Raw genomic sequence first — 18,936 nt, 5'->3', positions numbered from 1 at the left:
GATTTCCCTGGTTTAGCTGTGACAGCAAATTCTTTAATTGACCAGGTAACTATGGCTAATTTGTTTTACTTTGTGTGGTAAAACCAATAGCTTGATATAGATAGCAGTAACAAGCACTTATGCTGCGTAGAATGAAATATTTATGGCTCCTAACACAGCGATGTCATGCAGACAAATGCAGACTTGGCATGAAAGTAGGTGCCTTGAGAGATGGGGACATAGGATGGGCACAGAGGCATGCAGGCATGGGGTGACAAGAGACAGGGCACAGGTAAGCACTGGGGTCCCCATGGCTATAGACAGCTCAAAAGTGGTCAAAGACATGCAGACATGGAGATGGAAAAAAATGGTTTTGGGGTAACTCAGGGAACACAGAAATAGTATCTAACATGCAAAAGTCTTCATGTAATGAAATTTGGATGTGTATAGCTGCAGACCAGCAAAAAATGAGCACTGGCACAAAAGCATGTCACCAAATATAGAAAAAAAAACCCCAAACAAACAAACTCAAGCTCATCCTGGAGTTAAGAAGAAGGCACTACATGGACATCATATTTGTCCTAGTGCATGATGTATAACAAAAGTTGTGTGTCACAGCAAGGTGGAAATATATTGCTTTGTTTTGCTTGTAATCCTTGTTGAGTAATACTGGTATATTCAGCCCTTAACATAAAAAACAAATACTGAGAAGCTGGTTTGATTGAAGGTGATCTAGAGTTCTGTTCTGCTTCAGTGTTGCACTAGATGGGAATAAAGTCAGATGAAACAAATGTTTGTTTGGTATTAATGAAATAAAAAATCCCCTACCTTGGCACAAGAAAACTAAAATCTGAATGGCAAATAGTTGCATATTTTTCTTCCTAGTGTACCATCATGCATGAACCACAGCTTTAATTCCGGTGTTAGTCTTCATTATGTATAAAATGGCACAGTTCTGCTGGTATAACTCTCTTACCTTTAATAAAGGAATAGGATTGGGAAATTTGGCTTAATTGCATAGTTTTAGGTCAGAGCAGTATTTCAAGCATCTAAGTCGTGTTAGTTGAGACATCCCAGGGTCTGAAAGAGCAGAAGAGGCTATTAGTTGTTCTTCTGGGTACTAAATTGGTACAGATGTGAGATACTCCTGGTGTAGTTCAGTACCTGCTATGTCTCTGGCATGTCTCTGAAGTCCTCCCCCACGGTGGGTCTGCATGCAGGTGGGCAGGCAACGTGGCTTTGACTGAACTGTATGCTAATCAGGCTTTCGGATGAAGATGGACAATAATTAAAGTCAGTGTAAAATTATCCAGGAGGCAGTAACACATTTTAACAGGCCATAGCTCTTTGACTTTTATAACATAGGAAGAGTATGTTTTCTCCTTAGGGGTGCAAACCCAGAAGGTGTTTGATCTGACCTCGCTGGGGACCTCACAACCTCCAAAAAGATGTGCCATGCCTTGCAGAATTCAGCTATAAGGCGTAAAAACATGTTTGTGTTTCTTTCTATTTCTCTGCCACAGGCATCAGCCTGGCTTGCAGCCTCACTCACATGCAGAGAACAGCAGCAGAAAATAATAATTCTATTCTGCCGAGGCAGCAGTGCAACGGTCTTGCTTTGAACGTCACCTCACATATCAGCTACTTTTTTTGCTTCTCATGCATGGAAGTACTTACACTCGCCAGAGTGGAAGAAATTTTTTTGCTGGCTCTTGTGGACTCATCTGTTTGAGCAGAATGGGCTTTCAGGTGGTAAAGGTGTCTAAAAAGGTACACACGAAAGGCCACCCAGGAGTTTTCAGATCTCCAGGGAGACATCTCTCCAGCTTGGACTCCCATAGAACAAAAATTACGGCCAATTCAAAGCAACTTCTACTTACCCTCTGAATGCATAGCAATGGGATCCCTGCTGTCCCAGAGGAAAAAAGCTGATTTGGGATCAGTAGTGACACTGGTGTACAGGGAACTGCACAGAAGGAAATGCAGGTGTTTCAGAGGGTCATGTCATGCTTTTCTGTTCCACCAGTGCTGTGTGGTGGAGCACACATGTTTACCCAGAGTGTAAAAAAAATTAGTCATTTGATTTAGAATGGCAGCTAAGGCAGGAGTTACACTATTCTGCACATAAATTTACTCATGATTATTTCTCCAAAATGAGATGTATGCAATGGGTCTAGAAAAATATTAGTGGGGGTCTAGAATATGGAAGTAGCAGTCCTGCACTAATACAGCTTTATGGCATCGGTCTGGCTGGTTTGGAGCATAGGTGGGACTTCATGAGTAAAACTCCTCCTGGGAGAGATATTAATCCAGTCTACCATGGGCTATAGGAACTTTTGCAAGGTGGAAATGATGAACAAGGTGGCAGTGTGCTATTCAAGAGAATTCCCTACACAGATAGCAGAGGCACTAGGGCAGTTCCCTTGCACATAAAGGGTTTGGGGTGTCATGGGGCTCCATAATTTTCTGTCTATCCCAAGGTGATCAGCCACCACTTAATCCATTTTCCCATCTCATCATCATGTAAATGCAATGTAGTGTGTTTCTTTAAGAAGCTATTAGACTGCTAAGGCAAATATTTTCGATTTGATTGGATAGACCTCAGATTCCAAACATACTTTCCATTTTACTTACAGCCAATATACAGAAAAAAAATTATGGAATGTAATCAGGAATGAACAGAAGCCTCTTAAAAAATAAAGCAGCATTGTCACTAGGGTTGATATAATAAGGTCAATAATTTAGGAATAATGCTACTGTGTCAGTATTTCTATGCACTTTTCTTCTCAGGGGTTCATAAATCTCTGATAAAAAAGCAATTGTCTCAGAATGAAAAAACAGTGGGCAAAATTTTATATAAAATTAGTTCAGCATTGGTTTTAATCTGAAATATTTTTGTGCTTTCCACTGCTGGTTTGCTCATCTTTGACAAAAAAAGACAAATAGTTACTTTTATAAAATAATCCTGAGGAGGTAAAAAGCTCTCATTCGAGCTCAGCTGTTCAAATTTAGACTCCTCTGAACTGTGCAATTTCCCTCCCACTGTCATGCTGGGAGGCAGCAGGAGGGAAGGCTTGGAAGGAAGAATCGTCTTCGCTACCTTGACTGCTGGCCGCAGCGCACGCAGGTCAGGGCCCTTTGCTTGCACCTGGCCTCCAAGCATTTTGTTTCTGCTGAGACAATGCCCTCCACATCTGTGTGCCTGCTAATGGGCATATGTAAAACTGGCAGTGTCCTGGTGACGGTGTGCTATTTAATAGCCAAGCTGAGCAACAGCCCTCCAGGTGGGCATTGTGTTGCCTGTTCTGCTGGTAGGACACATCTGGACGGTTGAGGCCACAGAAGACTGGTGCAAGTTGTGTGGCAATATAAAATAGCAGTGGAAGCAAAGGGAGAGGAAAAAGGATGGAAACAGTGCATTAGGGTTTTCGTTTGACAGCATAATGCTGTTAGGGTACTAAATTTAGGGTAGTACAGACACAGATGGTGTAAAGATGTTCTCAGAACTGCATGCTCAACGTATCTTGAACTAAATGGGCATAAATAAAAAGGACACAGCTCAATGGTATGCAACATTAGACACCGAAATGCCTTTTAAAATCTGTCCTTTTTATTTAACGTCTAAATTGTAAAATCTGGACACCTGTAAACTTTTAAGAATTTCAGCCTTTGCATTCTTTGTCCATTTAGGCATTTCTGGATATTTTATCTTTGGTATAATTAAACTATGGGAAACAAGCAGATAATTCTCTAGTTTGAATTATGGATTTATATTTTCTAAACTAATTTTTAAGAATTATGAACCTGTGCTGGACTTCATGGTCTGTAGTTGATCAAGAGCTCTAAAATAGCAGGTAATGTTAATTAATTCAATCAAATGCTTATTAGTGTGTTTTACAAGTAGAATAATTTCAGTGGTTTTGACTTTATTAAAATAATAATAGATGTATTTTTACTGTGACATAAGAAGCTACAATAAATTAATGGTTATGTTTCTCATCTCATTAAAAAGGTAGCAGCTTGATATTGCATTGTTACTGCTGATTATTTTTACAGTGAGAAAATGTATGGCTATTCCTTGCAGGCAATAATGATAGATAATAATTGGTTTTAAAGATGCCACCAGAAAACCCTAGTGAATGGAGGAAGCAAAACAGTTCCAGCACGACCAAATGAAATAAAATATGCTATATATTGCAATGTATTATAAAATACTTCTGGTAGCTGAATGCCTGCTCAATACCACAAAAAATGCTTATAAGGTTTTTCAATACTTAGCCAAAAGTCAGCATATGTTTTCATCTGATGTATAATTGCATATGACAATAATGTACAGGAAAGTGAACCAGTATCTGCAGTTCAGTTGGATTTGCACAGATACTATATTCAGACATTGTGAACAAAATCTATTATTGTCATACAAGCACATTTAGAACTCAGCTGAAAACAAGATTCAGTGGAACATTTGTACTATCCAAAAAGAACGGTGAATAATTCTGCAGAAATTAGGAGAAATGCCACCAGAAAGAGAATTGCTACTCCAAGTCTAACTATATTTGCTTGCTTTTCCTGTGATAATTTTTAAACTAATGTAAGGAACATATTGCATTTGCTGAGGTGTCTTTGGAAAATCGCACTTCTTTTTCTTATGGAGAGCAAGGGTTTTTTTTTACAGAGGACTCTACCCAGATAATGCTTTATTAACTGAACTTTATTTTCTGCACTATATTAATTCCATTCGTTCATCATTCTTCCCTGCACAGCTGTGTTGCTGTGGGAGCTCTGAGAAAATGTGTAGAGAAGGAGTGTTGTTGGTTGTCATGTGGGGCTATGGTGGAACAGAATTTGGCTTTAAAAAAAAGGAAATAATTCCAGACATTTTTGTAGAATAGGTCAGTGTTCATGCCTCGTAAGCTAAACAAAACAGAAGTAACCAGACAAAGCAATTATATTGTGGAATAAGAGATCCCCAGGGGTCTTACACAGGTTTAACTTCCGTGTCTGTAACTATACCACTAAAATGCTTTGCCAGATTAGGCTGAACAACTGTTCTGAACCTAAAGACAGTCTGCGGTAGCTCTCTCAGGATCCCTTCAGTGTTGCTGTGAAAACAGGAGTGTGGAAGTTGAACAGAGGTCATATCCTGTGAGAGAAGAGGGTAGCCTTTTAACCCATTAAAATGGATCTCCTCCAGGGTACAGAGGCCAAGGCATCACCCTGTGATTACAGTGGGAAACGTTCTTCTTCCGAAGCCATACCCCTGGGTACCAGAATATACTACTGTGTGCTTCTAAGGACCTGCTTCCCCTAGTCTGTTCTTCAAGGGCCTTGATTTGGTTGGAAAAGAAGGATTAGACACTTCTATGACTTGGTAGCAGATGGTCATGTTGTTGTGTTGGCTACACCTGTCTTCTAGCCACTGCCGTCACAGGCTGGCCTCCCTGCAGGGAGACCGATCCTAGGCTGAGCTCAAGCACTGCCTTGTGAGTTGGGATGCTGAAGATACCAGCACCTACTCCCTTCTGCCCTGGCAAAGGGTTGGCAGCCTCTGGGAGACATCAGAATTGAAGAGTTTTCTTTAATTAAAGCTAAATCAGCTAAAAATCCACTGTCAGAGCCCTACCTACACAGTGGTGGAAGTGGTCAGATTTGACACCTAAAGGCACCTAGACATGCAGATCCATTTCAGATCCAGCCTTCTAAAAATATCCTTTGCTGCATCAGTTCTCAAATTTGTTTTTCATTAACTTCCCTCTTAAGGCAAAGATTTTCAAATTTTTCTACCTTAATTTCAGATCCTAGGTATCGAAATCAGAATTCAAAAGACATGAGCAGGTTTGAGTGTGTTCTGGATGCCACTGGCTCTTACTAAACTAGTCAGAGCCAAAGTCACTTATTTTGAAGGCAGAGTTTAGTTTTATGTGTCAGGGTGTTGTATCCAGCAGGTTTCAAAATAACTTAGGGATGAGTAATGTCAGGTTCACCTCCTTTCATTTTCGCCTTCCAATAAAGGTTCATTGGAAATTTATCTTGCCATGATTACAGAAAGTAGAGCAAAATTGCATGTTTTCTATCTGGGGAAGCCTTGTAGCTTCTAATGGGAAGTTGGTTGGGAAAATAATGACCATCTAAAAAGCCTGATAAGCTAGGAAATGTCAGACAGCTGTTCATTTCTTCACATTTTTAATATAGAACTACAGTGAAATACTTAAATCACTATCATTTCATTATTTTAGAGCACCATGTTATGTAAGTAGCCAGAAATATCTTGCTATCCAGATGCAACAGCTAAAATGTTGAACAAGAATTTTTTCTAAAACTGATGTATAGAAACTCTGTTAAGACCTTCCTACAGATCTTTTCCATGCAGTGCATGCTGTCAATACACCTTTTATAGAGACTGTGCCTCACACAAAAAAAAACCCAAAACAAAACACCAAAACCAAACAAACAGACTATACCAATACATGACAAACTATCTTTGTTGTAGACTAAAATAATTGTATCCAAAGTGATAACTATCACACCTTCCCATTACTTTTCTCTCCCATCTTTACCAACTATACTGTAGTAGTGGGCATAATACTGGAAATTTAAAGCAACCAGAAATTTCACTGAAATCATAGCTTTCACTGTGTAATTGCAATCTCTAATTGCCTAAATGCAGCCTATTTGCACTGTTTGGTTAGGCAAGTATACCACCTAAGGCATTTGATTCCTAGTCACACAGTTTATATTTTCCAGAACATTTTTGGTGAAAGCATCTCTTTCCAGAATAGTTTTTGACACAATGGGATCTTGATCACAGCTGGGGTTTCTGGTTGCTGTTGTAATGCAGAGCATAGTAATGACCTCACCTCCAAGAGAGGACAAATGAAAAACTATCAGATAAAATAAATTAAAGGTGAAGAAGAGGACTGAATTTGGTTTGAGAGTCATCATCTTTGGAGGGATATTTTCTTTCTTTTCTTTTCTTTGTTGTGAACCTCTCTTGGTTTTGCCTGTACTGTAGGTACAGTGTCATGTGGCTTGGTGCTTTTCCTTTTGAAATCAGTAATCATTCAAATTACGTCGCACTTACCCTAACCCAATACATTTTTTTCTCTGTACAGAACTAATAAATAATATTCAAAAAAACTTCTCCTTGGCACATGTTTTACAGAAAATTCTTCATAATTATGCATCCCTGTGCATGAGGAAACATATATCTACATGTTCTTGAGTTGGTTTACCATGTAAGTTAGAGTGTCACATATACACAAAAAAACCCCAAAAAATTAAAGGTTAGCTTTGAATTGTGCAAAAGACCAAAGATTCTGTAATGACTGCTTGTTGGAATGGGGGCTGTCAAACTCATTGTCATGATAATTGCTCTCGTGTTCAGTCTTCTAACTAGTATTAGTTAGAAAGTGTGACATTCAAGGGGATTGCTTATGATAAACACTGTCAGCCTCTAGCGACCAATATTTCCATGCTCCAGCACTTACCATTTAATTTCTCCAAATAGAGAAAAAACCCAATATTTTTAAAAGAAAAGGAATAAAAAGCCTTAAAATTGAGTGTTTAACCTGTTCTGTCTGCAGAGCTGTCTTGTTGGGTAGTTGCTTTGAAACACAGCATATTACAGCACCCAGTCACAGTTTTTCACTTTTGTAACATCTTCCTTGAAGAGGCTTCATAGTATTTTGTGAATATAAGGAAAGTTCTCCTTGTTACCAGAGGCAGACAAGTGTCAAATCTATTGTACTAATTATGAAATCAAAGTTTCATTGACGCTTTTAGTCCTTTTAGAAAGCAGAGTTGAAAGACACTTTCAGGCATTACACCTGCCTGTTGGTGACACTGAAAAATAATAAGGTTTTACAGTTGAATCATAATCTTTAAAAAGAATTTTCCCATCTTCATTGCTCCTCAGGCAAGGGCTTACATGAACAAGAGCAATACTAATACCAGGAAAGAGCAAAGGAGTATTGACTACACTCAAACTGCTGTCTAATGCACTATTAAACAAACTGAAAAGGGTGGGGGAAGAAACTCTTTTCCGTATTTCTTTCCATTAAAAGGTTTAAGGGATTCTTTAATATATAGAGAGAATATTCTTATTCAGGGTAATGTGATTTTTCTTGCACTCTCTGAACCACCTCTTAGGCTGTTTGGCAGATATTTCCCACATGGTCCAGAGTAGGGTCTGCACCTCTAGACCAGCAAAAGCTGTCTCTTCCTTCACAAGGCTATGAGGAAGCTAAGGACAGCACAGCAAGGACCTCCTTCTGCCCCTCTCAAAGGCCATGCACTTGTGTCCTTCAGAGCCCAAAGCTCAGCCTTATTTGAAGCTGGCCCTTTGCAGTTTAAGTGGTGCAGACACCACGGCGTTGCTAGCATGGTGTCCTTAATGGATGCGCCACAGAAAGAGAGTGACTCCATCAAACCCAAGTACAGGCTTTTAATTCCCTTTGGTCCTGAGCGCTCACTTATCACTATCTCACAGCATCCTACATCCAAATCAAACCTGCCAGCTGCTTGGAGCTTGAGTTGTATTTAATTTAGTTAGTTAAAGAGGCACCTCGACTGTTCCCTCCCAACTGCAGACAGGTTCCTTTCAAGCTATGCTGAGTGGGCGTTTTCTCTCCTGACATGAAAGGGCAGCCAATTTGTAAGGGGGAAAATTAAATGTAGGACACTTAGTTCATATGAGAGGAAGGAAGACAGAGCAGGGGGGTTAGACAGGGGTATAGCATTTATAATGTGCGCTACACACACACACACCCACATTCACACCAAAACAGTAGCAATACTAGATCAAACAGCTAGTAATTTTTGAGCAGTTGGTAATACTATGAATCTTTCCACAACAAGCAATTCTGCATCTGTTGCTAAGACTTGATAAGTTTTATGAATTTTTTGTTTCCCCAAGGAGAAAGAAAACTCAGATTTCCTTCTACCCCTGGAAATCCACTAAAGCCCTAAACCAAAATATTTAACTACAAATTTGAGTGATCTGAATTCAAATTTTTATGTGCTCAAGAGTCCCTTTATGACTTTGAGCAAGTCACTCAGCAGTTATCACTACAGTGCTCCAGTTCTTCGTCTGTGAAACAGGACTAGATCATCCTCCTTTTAGGTCTCCATTTACTGTAGTTCACTCAGGAACCTTCTGAAGCAGGGACTGGCCATGGATATATGCAGCACCTACCAAAATTAACTCTAAAGTCTATTTTCCTTTCAGTCTGCCTGCTTGAATCCCCTTAATACTAGTCTCTACAGAACTGTGACCCTGAAGCAGGGGATTATAAAAGAGGATTTAACTGTGGGAAAGAATAAGAGTGGATATGTAAATGCTAGAAGACACCGAGTGATTGTGCAGCAGGAGGGCAGGCATGTGCTGCATGCCTTAGGAAAGACAGCCATGAGTCCTGCTGAAGTTTTACCTTCTGAGATGTTTCCTAGAGAATAACACATTTCAGAGAGTAGATGTGTGTAGCTTGTACTAACGCATGGATCAAGCCTCTTTCGGCACACAAACTTTCTGCATGACGGAGAGACCACTGTTGTGGAGGCTTTTGCATCACTAATTTTTCTGGAAGCCTGGGAGTGAAATACAGTAATTGAGATTCACATGTGTATTCATTGTATTGGTGTTCCTCACAAATGGCAAATGTGTTTTCCTTGGCGAATTTAGACTCAGTACTTGCTTTTTATCTTTTTGAAGATAACAAGCTCATTCACATCCTCGCCCCTGTCCCATGCCTTCCTGCCCTGGAGCATAAGCTGCCTCCAAAAGCAAGAAGGCAACGAGTTCATCCAAAAGGGAAGAGCAGAGGGGCTGCTTGATTTTTTCCTAAAGAAAGCAAAGGTCTTTTGGCATCTACTGACAAATCCTGAAGCACAACTATTGCAGTATTAGCTGCTACAATCAGCAACCAGGTCCTCTTGCGTACAGTGTCATCCATACACCCTTAGGAGATCATTCCTGTATTAAGACCTTTCTGTCTATGTAAACCAAGTTGAATGGCAAACAGATTTTGGAATTTGTGCTGACTTAGGTCTGTTGTCTTTATTCCTATGGCTGTGTCCTGAGTTTAACTGATTAGATTAGAGGTTCCCCATGGGACTCTGGGATAAACAGCTTTGTATTACTTAAAGTTCACAGAATTCAATCCGCTCTTTTGATATAGGAGGTCAGAAAATATTAAAAAGATTATACACACAAATACAGTGTTTGATGCTGATTGTTCCTTTCTCCACGATTGATTTGCCATGGTGTCTTGTAATTTAGTCATGCAAAGGAGCGGTGATGGATGATGTAAATTATTTTGGTTTTCCCTTTTGACTTAAATAATAATTGTCAATATCTTAACGCAATATGGAAATAAGAGGATAAGACTTAGCAAAGTATTGAAAAGTTACTTTTTTTTCTTTAAGGCAGCAGCAATTAAAAGCATGAGTTTATTATTCAGAAAGACTTTCTTAAAGAGAGTGAAAACATCACAGTATAAGAACACCACCTGAACGCTGACAGGCAATGCTACCAGATGCACATAGAAATAAAAGACAAACAAATGGAGTTATCTCCTTTTTTTGAGCCAGTGGTCCTTTTTTCAAACCTTAACTCATTACAAGAGATACAAAATTAATAGGTTCTGAAGATGAAAATACAGGTTCTGGCATTGAAGTGAGCATTTTGCAAAGCTGCCTCTTATGCATCTCTCTAGGGATGGAAGCTTAGAAACACAAATTGGAACTGGAAAATAGAATGTAAAGCAGCCCAAGACAACTGAGCTGGACCCTGCAGAGCTGCATCCATCCCCACTATAAATCATGGTATTTTAGTGAGCCTACACTTGTCTTCGTTACTATCTTGATTTGAAAGAACTGTTTTCTAACACAGTCTGTTGTACAGATTGTATGTATGTTGTACAAACCATACAGTTTACCAGAAAGATCACAGGAGCGTACACTGAGGCAGGAGAAGTTTCTTATCCAGGACTTGTCATCCAGGTCAGGGATGGCCAGACTTGCCAACCTTGAGCTTGTTTCCCAGTGCCTTTGTAATAACAAGCCTCATTGCTTCTCCACCAAAGAGGCTGGTCTTCGAGAGATGTAGATGGCAGGAGGTAACAGCAGTTCCCCAGGTGTCCCGTGGCTGGATTGTGTGAGGACGTGTCCGCAGGAGTGGCACAGGCAGTGAGGTTTCAGCAATGCCTGGTAGCCAACAGCAGCCAGGGACTCGGGTCACCTAGCACAGGTCTGCTGCCAGCTGTGCAATGTAGCCCTGACATGTGAGCCTCACTTGAACCATGGCTGTGCTGAACAGATTGACTGTTTTGATGAAAATCCAAGAAAAGAAGACAGGAAGTGGAACAAAAGAAGCAGAGGTCTCTGAGGTCACTCGTGTGAGCTCAGTGAAAAACTGCAAACCTGTATCCTCATCCCCTGATGCCCAGTGTCCCATGCTGCCTGCGGAAACCACACTGCCAGTTTTCTTTCATCTTTATACTGCAGAACTTGAGCCTCCCGAAAGTACCAGTGGAAAGCTGTGAGGGAGCTCATATTCCTTTTGTTCCTTTAGACCTTGTCCTTTAGAAGATATCTACTTATAGGCTACACATCTGATTTCAAGTTTCAATCTACATGCTGAATCCTGTTTCATAAGACATCAGTCTCTCAAGTTCATGAAATTCTCATCCTTAATGCTCACTCTTTGGACTATATACTGTAGCCAGGACCCTGTGTAGATGATACAGTGGCTCTGTTCCTGTTCACACAGAATTGCAAGACAGGAGAAGGCACGTGATGATAAGATGCTTTTGGTGAAACCTTGTTCCTACATCTTCTGTTTTCTGCTGTGACTGCCAGGTACCACTGGGAGAGGCAGGACTTTTTACAGCATCATGCTTTTGTCAGTGTGGCCCCTTGATGAAAGGGGATGGTGCTAGGTCACTGCAAGAAATAACTTTCTCTGTTGGGATATTGTGTTCGGAGCGAGGGCTTGCAAGGACAATAGACTGACCAAGAGGGTGGAATTTAAATAGTTTCTTTCTCCTGGCTGAGGCAATGCTTCGAGTACACAAAAGGCAGCTGTGTGTCTCTATCAGAAGCAGCTGTCTGCCAGCCATACAAAGGGTATTGTTCCTGCTGTTTCCCACGGAACAAAGGCACACATATGGGAATCACAGGATGTGATAAAAAAGGGGGAGATAGCCAGGAGCTAATTGGAAGTGGCAAACCCCTTCATACACTTTCTCATCCTGTAATATCTAAATTCACCACCTCAGATACAGAAAGTGCTCCTTCGGCCAAGACAAGGATCAGAAGATCAGATTCAAGTATGGAAAATAAAAAAATCATGTTCGATGTCTGATTCCTCTGTGCCATGGAAACATGAGACTTTCAAATAAAAATCCACCAAAAATAAGTAAGCTAGCAATGCATTAGAATGTGTGAAACCACAAATTATTCTGGTAAACCTGTTCTTACACTGCTTGTACAGATAATGTGCACGTGCTTTTACAGTAATAAGCATATTCCATGGATTTCTGTATTACCTGCAAAGCACTCAGGCTGATTATGACCAAGTTTAATTTGGTCCTAATCAGCTCCAGGCAAGTGGACCGCGAAATTAGCTTGACACATTAATTTTATGTTTTATAGTAGGTAGCCCTGCCCAATTTGCCTGACTGTGCTAGACCAATTTTATAAGTCTATCTATAAATGCATGAATATATATATATATATATATATATATATATATAGCATTTCAGCTGTCTTGAACACAGGTGCCATGATGTAAGATGTTCCACTTTTTCTTTGGACTACAGGCAATCCCTCTTGGGCCTCACATTTAAAGCATCACACTTTCTTTTAGTTCCAGTCTGCTGATGGTGCTAATGTTTAGTGACAGTTACTCAGTACTAATGATCACCTTTGGGGATTTTCAGAGTGCTTTCCTCTTGCTGGTCATTGGTGAAATGTAATCAATAAATCTGCCAGCCAGGCTTTTCCTCTTGCCTTTCCTATTGGAATTAAATGAACATCACAGTAACAGATTTGCGATGGAGTTCCCTTGCCATCCAGAGCCATTCTGTACATGAGTAATGCCAGTTTAACTGATCTATGAAGTGTACTATAAAATTATAAATACATGGAAGAAAACAGATGAGTAATACTTATATTAAGATTGTTCTTGGGTATAATTCTTGGCTGGAAAAAAGGGGGGAAGTTAAAAATTGTTTAAATATTTGTTCTGTTTGGTTCTTGCTTTTTTTTTCTGATGAACTGCTCCTATCAGCTTTTCTTTCTAACTTGCATCTATTGGCATGAAGGACCGTTCCTTATTTTTCTTTTCTGACAAGTTGTTCCAACCATTTTTTTCTTTCCATTTTAAAGTGGCGTGTTACTGTATTTTAGATTCTGCAACTGCCTTTAAAAGTTTTGCATTGCTGTTCACCAGACAAAAGCTAGTTGTGTGTTCTCATTATGTAATTTATCAGTATTATCAATTAAGAGTTAATAATCTTTCATCTGAAAAATTACACTGTTGATTTTAAAACACTGTCCTTAGTACAGTGACATTATTTTCTATCTATGATTGTTAGAGTCATTTCTCATGGTTTTCCATCTGTCTGATACAGTATTCAAACAGATGTTAAACGTTTCCCGCAGAGAGTTCTGTGCCTTTGACCAGAGGTAAAGCAAGATATTGCAAAGTACCATGAGAAACTTCCATGAAAGATTAAAATTTTCCTCAGATTTTTATGCAAGTTTAAGGATAACTGCTTCTGCAAGACAGGGGTCTGTGCTCATGTGCTAAGAAGTAGTATAATTGGAGAGCTGCCTGTGTTTGTGTTACAGGGCTGTGGGGCAATAGCTAAAAGCATCTCATGTGATAACAAGTAAAGTGGGTGTTTCTGAATGTTTGTAACATTGTCACAGAGTGAAAGCTCCCAGGCCTTTCAAAACCAACGGTGGCTTTCATAGATAACAGGGAGGAAGAAAATCAGAATAGGAAACCTTGATTGTCTACCTTCTGCTTCTTTGCTTCGCCAGTGGGAAAGCACAGAGTTTATGTCCTTCGGTAGCTCATTAAGCTTTTCTGAGGGTTGGCAACTTAAAAGCTGAAATCTGTAAATAAATGGTTACAATAATTACTGTCTAAATGTAGTCTAAAATAGCTACACCTGAGGAAGTCGAGAATTAAGTAAAAAGAGTCCTCTCATGGCAGTCACCTCCTTCCTTTGGCTGATCGCTTACCACTTTCTTGGGTATATCCTGGGCAAGCAAAGGACAGTTGGCTCAAGCACTTGTTCTTCCTGTCAATAACTTTTCGAATGCAAGTCCTGTGAACACCTTTTCCTTTGAGAGCAGCAGCCAAGGAGCATGGGAGCCGCTGCCCTGGCTGAGCATCTCGGGCTGCCCACACGGCTGAGCTCATGCTGTGCTTGTCCAGCTGGGCACAGGTCTGTGGCCAGGAGACCTTCTCTTTGGCTACTCAACAAGTGCTGCCATTTTTCTCCTGCTTCAGGAGCCAACTCTCACAGTGACTGTCTTGTTTGATACGTGGGTTTGAGGCACCAGCGAGAAACCAGTGTCAGAGCTGTGGCAGCAGAGTGGGCGGCAGGGGGCTGATAGGTTACATTCCCCTGAGCTTGCTATAAACACATTTAGAGTTTCAATAACTCTCAGTTACCAAAATCAAAATGACTCACACTCTGCCTTAGTCCTTGTAGGATGAGGGGCAACTTTTCTGCCAATTAAGAAAAGTAAATGCTATCAACTTGCAAACTGCAGTTCCCAGGACCGTGAGTTGTGTGAGTAAGGAAAGGAAAGGAAAAGCAAGGGAGGCAAAAGAGGGTGAACTTGTGCCGTCTTACAGTGTTCTGATCCGGTGGTGCCCCAACTCCTACAAACTCAAACTGAGTCATCTTGAGGATTTAGGCCTATTTTGACATCATTTTCTTGTAAAAGCAACTATTGCAATTCTGCCAATCAAAATGTTTTCGATCCCATGTCTTTTTGAACATGTTAATCATAAATGTAATGCATTTTTCTTAAGCCAAAGGTAATCAAATAGTGAACCTGAAAATGGCATATGTGTAATGAAGTATTTCAGAAACAGAACTTGGGAATAGGCTACGAACATATGCACATACGAAATGTGCAACACCTACGTTTGTGTTCTGTATCACTCCTCATATATGAGTTCTGTCACACACATGTGAATAAGGAACATATGGCTTTCAAAAAATACTCCTGGGGATGCTCTTAAAATACATCTCACAAGAAGTGATTCCCTTCTTCTGAGGAAAACTTCCATAGTTTTTCTCCCCCTGTGCACAGGTATTTTAATCTTTTCATCGACGTCTTTGTTGTCTGAACAGGCTAGCATGCAGAGCCTGCCCAATTAGTCCCCAAAACAGCAGGGAAAAAACCTTCTGTGAACCCAGCCCAGGTGCTAACCAGGGGCTGTGACTTACCATGGGGAGGAGCTGCTGTCTCCACCAAGGCAAAAGGACCCTGGGAGGATTAAACACCAATCAGTGAGGTTACATCTTCTCAGAGCCTCCTTCTCCTCCTCTGTTTCTGACGTGGAGGAGGCATGGACATGGACAACTTTCCTGCCTCACAAGGATAGAGGGGAGAGAGGATGAGATTTTAAAAGCCCAATGAGATAAACATTGCTGAGGTTATTCCGGTTGCTGCATCCTGCCATGAAGATTTTAAGGAAACCCTGACAGCATCACTCTGAGAGAGCAATGCATGACCAACCCTGCCTGCTCAGCCTTCTCCCTGACCTTGGCCATGCCAGTCATCTGGCAGAGGGGCTGCCCTGTGATCTGAATCATTAACACGGTCCAGGTTAACAACAGGCCTCCAAGGAAAACATAGAGGTTATATTTAACTCAGAGCTGTGATTAGAGCAGACCCTGCCACGGGAACAGCAGCATGAGGTGGGGACGGTGAGATGTGCTGCAGGCAGAGGTGACATGGTGGTGCGTGCAAGGGAAGGGCTTCAGCTGGGCTTGTCCCTGGGGTTTACCCTCCAAAATGTCTGCAAAAGAAACCGTAAACAGCAGTTGATTTACGCTTTGATACTGAAGTGTTTCTTTTTAACAATTATGATAAATTACTTGAAAAGAAAGACTTCCAATGCAACCTAAATCCTGTATGTGATGCAGCATTGCTGTGCATCAGGGCCAGAGCTTTAGCTGGGACAGTGCAGTGCTGCTACCCCACGAGCATCACCCTCTGCAGCAAGCACACCGACTCGATAGGAACTGTCTGAGAATACCTCCAGGTAGATGTGTCCTTGTGATCCTTCTGGCATAAATGTTAGGAAGGTAGAGACTTGCTCCTGGGCTTGGGTGGTTTCTGAGCAGTAAAGAATAACTGCATGAGGCTCGGCTGCAGGTTTGTGATAGGCAGGTCCATTAAAGCTGCTCTTTTCTGTTTTGTCACGTTTAGGTTTTGTTAAGCACAGAGAGTCGTGCTGCCAGCACTTCTAAGAGGGCATAATGAGAGCAAAGTCAGTTGCTCACAGGAGTAAGTGGCATGTCCAATAGAAAATACTGACAGGATCAGGCCCTGGTACTAAAAAAAATTCTCATTAAAAGGTTTTCATTTTTTATCACTTCCATTCAGCCCTGTCACCCTTGTTCGATAACTTAACACTACTGACTTCGGCTGAGTAAAGATTACACGTGAATGCCATGACTGATGGATTAGGCCACAACATGTGAGATATATTTTCTCTTTGGTCTTTTTACAGATGACAATTATAGCATTTGTGCAGGCTGATAAAACTACAGTGCCACAAATACTAAATTAAATATTTGTTCTAGGTTTTTTTCCCTATTTTCAGTAATTGCATGCATGCCAACATATTTTGAATCCAGTCCAGCATTTTTTGCACTGTATAACTTTCAGAAACGTGACAATTATAAGCCATTAAATTGACAGATGCCAATTTATAACGTAAATCAGTGCTTGTGTTATAATACTGAATTGACATTTATTATGTAATTAATAATTAGAACGGGCATTCTTTCAAGCCATTCACCATTACAAAGGGCTAAATTATGTCCCTAAGGAGTAACCTTAAGTTAAGAAACTGCATAGGTGCGCACCTCGGGGGAAGCACAGGAAGGCTGGGAATTTTGGGTGGGGTCTCCCGTATGGGGATGGCACAGACTTTCTGCAGAAAACAAAATCTGTCCACCGGTGCAGAAAGTGCTTAACCAGGCTGGAACATATTTCTGTACAGCCCTAAGTGCATATAGGTGCCCACTTATTCCTGTGGATATCTCTATAGGAGCAGGACATAGCTTGGGCTACATGATACAGAAAATATGCATAAGAAAATAAGTTGCTATAGGCTATTGCTGTTTTAACATGAGTGTTGCATATTTCCATGTTAACATAAGAAGTATTTCCATATGCTCCACAACTTATTCACAGTTATCCATCCTGAGGCCATCTGCCCAGACCTCAAAGGACAGATATGGAAGCAAATTATTTGGCTTGTTCTGAGAGAGCATTTTGTATGGGAGCTCACTTCCCATATACATGCCTGTGTTGTTAACAGAAAAGCCAGTTTCACTGTAATCTGACAGCTGCTGACAGAGAAACCGTTATCTGCCCATCCTGGGAGGGCTGATAACACCAATCTTCATAGCATCTAAAAACCTGTGCTGAGGGATAAGGAAAGAAATTAACACACTTGGAAAAGAAAATCATTGCAAGTTACTAACATTTAAATCAGTTTTCATTAATGTGAACCATGTTCTACTGGGACATAAGTCTAGGACCACCCCTTTACCTTTGTCTGACCAAATCGCTTTGGGCGCAGTCTGACTTGCAAAAGGCAAGGCTTCTAAATAAATGCAGCTTCCTTTTTCTTTTTCTTTTTTTTTTAATTTTATTTTTGGTAGTCAGTTTTTTTGTATAGAAACCCAGCTCGGCCTGGAAATGAAGGCAAGTAACAATTTTGCTGTGCATCAAATGAGCATCTAACTTTTTCTGTGTCATAAAATAAAACCAGAAGAAACAAAACTGCAAAAACGTGCTGTTAAAGTAACTGTGTTTGGATGAAAGCAAGGAAATTCAGAGTTAAGTGCCTCGTGTCCTTTAACTCAACCCCATTGTGTCTAGAGAGATTGCACTTTGCAGCACTTCACTGTGCGATTTCCATCCCTGCAATCCCAAACACAATGGGGTGAATTAAGACTGGAGAGGAAGCATTAACTCTTTGTTGCTGTGGGTGCTGTCAGACAAGCTGGCTATTTGTGTAATAACTTGCTGAAAAATGAGATTCAAACTGCTAAGAAAAGTCAGGGCTTGGTAGTCCCCTCAGAGTCCAGTCTGCTGCTGAAGACCAAATTAACACAAATCAACAAAGCACTACAGCATAGCCCTATTTTTACTCTTTTTTTTTTTCCTTCCCTGTCTCTCATATTGCCAGCCCCCAGGCAACAGAAGTGTGAAGTGAATATTTCATGCATATCCTTATACACAAAAAATTATATACATAATACATTATAGATCCTTTTACTTCCATACATAATATCCCACATGGTGATTTCTTCTCCAGAAAGGGACTTGTGAGAAAATGGCAAGTCTATTCTGGGTTGTAACTGTAGGCAACATGTTACTAAGCCTCTTGCCACCAGAAATTGAATATAAAAGAAGCTGTGCACTGATTCAGTGTAATAAAAGGCATTGTTGGTTTTGTGGTTTTTAAACAACTCTTACGTGTAGTACGTTATTTTTGGAGTTGTTGGCAGCAGTTGCTAGAGCTGCTAAAGCCCTACAATCGATTCTGTGTTGCTGACATAAGGAAACCAGTGCTTGATGTGGCTCATCAGAGATTCCAATTGTCCTATTGCTCCGCAAACATGGGTACTTCCAGTCTGCAACATGTGTGACAGAGCGTTTACCTGATCAGATATTCCTACAGACTCC

At 40.6% G+C, this 18,936-nt stretch overlaps 1 protein-coding gene across 2 annotated transcripts in view; it reads left to right on the top strand.

The window, feature by feature from the left end:
- The window catches only part of ADARB2 (adenosine deaminase RNA specific B2 (inactive)), a 353,051-nt gene that overhangs the window by 94,552 nt on the left and 239,563 nt on the right, over positions 1–18,936 (top strand). The window contains exon 1 of one of the 2 annotated variants that reach the window (XM_080385113.1): positions 1–18,936. This exon is cut by the window's left edge and continues 9,533 nt beyond it; it is cut by the window's right edge and continues 27,981 nt beyond it. The exons of the other annotated variant lie outside the window; for it this stretch is intronic. The gene's annotated coding sequence lies outside the window, so the exon portion shown is untranslated. 2 annotated transcript variants of the gene reach the window in all.

The sequence above is a fragment of the Falco punctatus genome, assembly GCF_963210335.1.
Source record: "Falco punctatus genome assembly, chromosome: 4".
Taxonomy (NCBI): Eukaryota; Metazoa; Chordata; class Aves; order Falconiformes; family Falconidae; genus Falco; species Falco punctatus.
Note: the sequence above shows the minus strand (reverse complement) of the source record. Positions and strands in the feature narration are given on the sequence as shown.